Source organism: Phoca vitulina, unplaced genomic scaffold (genome assembly GCF_004348235.1).
Source record: "Phoca vitulina isolate PV1807 unplaced genomic scaffold, GSC_HSeal_1.0 scaffold3, whole genome shotgun sequence".
Lineage (NCBI taxonomy): Eukaryota > Metazoa > Chordata > Mammalia > Carnivora > Phocidae > Phoca > Phoca vitulina.
Genome location: NW_022589706.1, coordinates 53,482,717 through 53,487,507, shown reverse-complemented (window position 1 = coordinate 53,487,507; position 4,791 = coordinate 53,482,717). Strand labels below are relative to the sequence as shown.

At 40.2% G+C, this 4,791-nt stretch overlaps 1 pseudogene across 1 annotated transcript; it reads right to left on the bottom strand.

Annotated features, from left to right (window-relative positions):
• Positions 1–1,494: 1,494 nt before the first annotated feature.
• LOC116628133 lies at positions 1,495–3,888 on the bottom strand (annotated as a pseudogene). Its single transcript, XR_004298580.1, has one exon. The product of XR_004298580.1 is annotated as a rap1 GTPase-GDP dissociation stimulator 1-like (transcript).
• Positions 3,889–4,791: the final 903 nt, after the last annotated feature.

The following is a 4,791-nucleotide window of genomic DNA, read 5'->3' as shown; positions in this document are numbered from 1 at the left end:
CAGAACTTCTAGAGGTTCCCTTCCTGTTGGCCTCATTATCAGCCCTTCTTTTCCAACTTCTCCCTGATGAATCACAGAGGAGTAAAGGGAGACCTAGAGCTATGCTGGAGGGAAGTGCTTCCAGCAAGGTCATCAAATCCTGCATACCACTCTAACTAACAATCTCGTGGTCTGTTTTCTTTTGTCATCTCAGCCAATATGAACTCAATCCCAGGAGGGAAAAATAAAAAGAATTTTTTTTTTTTTTACAGTTTGATATACTATTTATTTATTTAGTTAGTTATTAATATGGACAGCCTATTCAACATTACAGATGTTTTTCAAAACCTATAATAAAATATAGTCCACTATCCAGCCCAGAAGAAGACAATAAACAAGATCATCTTACAATAAGTGTAGCATAAGCACTCACAATAATAGTCCCTTTCCTGGACATTAAGGGGAACAATCAATCAAAGTTTCTTTACCTCCACTGAGGTTTTAATTTTCTTCAATTATAGCTGTTTCAGAGTCAAAAGTCCAACTTCAATCACCCCACAGATATGTGCAGCATCTCCCATTGAAGAGGAAAGAGCTGTCACCGGGGGCAGTCCATTCTACTGTCCTGCAGTCCTTTCATATTGGAGCCCATCATACCTTTCAGCCAGTATTTGTCAAAATTGTGCATGGGGACAAGATACGTAGGTTACAGGGATCTTTTGATTAATTTACAAAGATTGTGTTTCAAAGTTCTAGAAACCCATTTGGTGGCCGTAGTGGCAGTGAAGAGTACACTGTATTTCGCCAAGAGGGTCTTATCTCTGGAGTCTTGGCATCGTCACCTTTTCTGGTAGCTTTAAGATCTATTGCAGTTCTCTGTGGCAAGTGGAGGTGGGAAACTCTAAACAGCTACTGGTACAAGGTCATCTGCAGAATGAACTGGACTGGCTACTATGGCTTTTATAACCTGCTTCCTTTCTTTAGTATAGACAAACTTCTTTCTTAATCTTTTTTTCTATGTCTTGCTAGTTCTATTTTCTTAATCTTTTTTCCTATGTCCTGCTAGTTCTAATATAAGATTTAAAAGGACTATGACAGAGGAAACTTCTTGCTTTCAAGCTGAATGATGAAAAATAGCCAAAAAAACAAAAAACCCAACAACCCCACCCTCCAATGAGCTATACTCAATTTCCTCAGTTGAAAACAAATGCCAGGTGAACTTTTAAAGACAAGTGTTGGACAATGCTGATGTCAAAATGTACATAGATTCTAAAATACAGGCCAAAAAAGATGTTACTTAGTGTAACACAGATTCTTCAACCCGTTAGTTTCATGCTGAAAGTACAAATGATTTCAATGTTAGGTTTCAATGATGACAGCCAATTAAATATGAAATTAAAAAGCCTCAGGGGAGTCTTGCCAAGTTTGTGGCAGTTTCAAGAGTCTACATAGTTAGGAAGATGGAGAAACCATAGGATAAAGAGTGAGAGCATTGGATTTTATTTAACGCTAGGTACCATGGGTTTGACATTAGTAGGTAAAACTAATGAATGAGCAGCCATACAGTTTTTTGGTCACTGTGCTTCCCAAGCACCAAAAAATGGAGCTATTTTTACTACTCAATTCCATCCTTAATAAGCTAGACAGATCCTGCTGCATTCTTGTTTGTTTCTAATTTAGCAGTACATTATTATGTAGTTTACCAAATGTGAGGAGCAAGTCATTATGTAGTACCAAGTTTACATCATCATAGGACTACAACATGCACATTCTACTTAATGTAGCTCAAGCAACAGGAATACAAGAGAACAGTTATGGATGGAGACTTGTTTTTGACAAATTCATGTTCACACTAACTATGGGTTTAGAAATCTTATTGGGCAGGTACCTACAGCAGTTCTTCAATTGGTACTGGAACATTACACGCATGCACAAGTGATATGGAAGAAAATGAAGCAGAAGAGGCAGCTGGATGGAGGACAAAGGGGAAATCAGAGGTGGGATAACACTATGTATCAGGGAGGGGCTGTTCTCAGCTGTCCACAGTAAGTCTCTGCTCTGTGAGAGAGGCCTGTTGGGCAACACTTTTATTCTCATGACTGCGAAGTTTGTATACGACATCTAGAAAGGCCAAATCCTGTACTTCCTTGTGTAGAGATTCAGATCCCATGAGAGCACAAATCAGGACCATGGAATTATATTTGATTTCAGGAGCACTTCTTTCATCTGCTAGCAGTCTGTGTAAAATCTGTACAAGTTTAGAACTTTCTAGATCTTTCTCATCAGTGCCCACCTCTAAAGCTGCTATTAGTGCCAAAGCAACAAGGGCTTCATTCTGCATTATTACATGTTCACTAGTTGCCATGGTAACTAGATGCTTGATGCCACCACTCTGTGCAATGGTTTTAATTACATCTTTTGATTTACTGTGTCGTATGAGGGCAGACTGCAGTCTGTTGGACTCCCCCAACACACCAGCGTGATCTTTGGCTTCACGCCATTCTACCAAACGCTCCACTAATTTAACATTCTTTCCCAGTTGTTCAGCAGCTTCTGCTTGTGCATCTATTAACATTCTTAATGTTCCCAGAAGTTTGAACTGAACCGGAGGTATTTCAGGCTTAAGGAATTTCAAAACTGCCTCTGTGACTCCAGCTGATAACATCTTTACTTTATTTATAACTGGAACGGCCAGATTTCTGAGGGCACTTAATGCTGCATGCTGTACAGTTACATTTCAATCTTCAACATGTCTGTCCAGTAAACCCATAAGTTTTTCTACAATTCCATTGTAGAAACTGTGAATACAGTTTCCATCATTTCTGGCAAAACTTGCAATTGCCAATGATCCAGCAAGGCGTAGATGGTGGTTATTTGATGGAATCCAGGACAGTACCCTTTGAAACACATTACCTTTTCCTCCTTCAAATAATTTCTGCATGGATTCATCTCCAAGAAGTAGTAAAACCATTAGATCTGAAGCAGTTTTGAGCTCAGCAATATCATCCTCTTTGTCACTATCCACTTTCTGCTGAACAGTCTCTAGTAGACATTCTACCAGGCCTGCTTCACCCAGCTATAGCTAAATAGCGTCATTTTCTGCCAATGGAACAAGAACTTCAAAAATCATTTCCCTTTTATCATGTTCTATTTGTTTCTTGAAGAGTTTTACCAGCTCTTCAGTAATGTTCGTACTGGCAAACTGTTCTGTACTTGACTCAAGTTCTGCTAGGTTGCCAAATGCAACAAGACACATTTCTGTAAGAGCTGCATTTTGGCAATGGATGCCCAATAATTTCACTAAGGTAGGTATAACACCCATATTGATAAGCTAAGCTTGAAGGGAATGATTCTCATTGCTATAGTTCATCAGCGTGCCACAAAAGACAGTCAAGAGCTTCTCATTGGCGGGATCTGTTATACTGCACAGTGACCTTAAATGGTCAGTTACAATCTGTGCACCACCTGCTTGGTCAACTGCACTTCTGCCCTCATGGCTATCGTAACATATGTTTCCTAGAGCCCTGCCCGTTTGAAGTAGCACTTCCTGGTCTTTGCTAGTTAGCAGCTGCACTAGTGGTGAAATCAATCCAGCATCCACACACGGAATACGCATAAATTCATTTTTCGCTACTTCTGCTATGATGTTAGCTACTTTGGCTGTGCAGGAAGACTGTGGAATCAACAGACGTGCAAACAGCTGAAGTATTCCACTTCCTTGGATTTTTTCACTCGTTTCCATGTTATTTTGAGCCAGCACTTGAAGCAGACAATCCAAGCATCCTTCTAAACTATCCTCAGTTCTGTCAACAGTTGTTATCTTCAACTTCTTCAAGGTATCACCGAGATTATCCATGTTTCTCCCCGAGGGTGAGGAGCCAGCAGGGCGAGGTGAAGGTCTCCGGTGCGGGCGGCCAATAAAAGGAATTTTAAAAGCTCATCCTGCTACTGATGAGTTCTGTTTCAGACAAGTTGATTCCGAGGTGCTAAAGGCATGCAGGAGAGAAAGGTGTCCAGGCAGATTAAAACATGGACCTCAAAGCTCCAGAGGGAGGTGGGCAGTTGAGCTCTCCATGGCTCCATAGCGGGAGAGATCAGAAGCAACACCTCTCTGTCTAGACCACCAGGACTCCAGAGTTCCTTGCTTAAAAACAAACAACTTAGAAAGGCTTCTGCAAAATTTCGTGCTTAATGACTGAAAAGCACATTAACACTTATACACAAAATTCTGTGACCCTGACCCTTGGCAGCTCTTTCACAGGGCTTTCCCTTGCGGTCAACTCCTTGGCCACCATGGCTTTCTGTATTCCCCATTACTTTAAAAAAATTGTGAAAATTGTCATATTCATAGAATAAGTGAATAAGAATATATACATATAGTTTAAAACATTATTATAAATATATGTGTAACCACCACCCAGATCAAGAAATAGTACATTACTACCACCCCCAGAACATTCTTCCCAATCCTCTGCCCCCTCACCTCATGTAACCACTCTCTGGTTTTCTCAACAATCATTCTCTTACCTTTCTTTATGCCTGCATTCCTAAATAATACAGCTCATTTTGCCTCGTTTGGGACTTTATATAAATGGAATCATACAGTTTACATTTTTGGTGCCTGCCTCTTTTGCACCAAAAATTCTTTTCCACACTATGTTTGTGTAATTTAGCCATGACATTCCACGTGGCTATACTTGGTTTATTTTCTTTGCCATTAGTGGTTAAGAGCAGGGACTCTAGAGCCAGACTACCAGGTTTAAATCTCAGTTCTATCAGTTCTCAGATGCGTAATCTTGCGTAGACTATTTT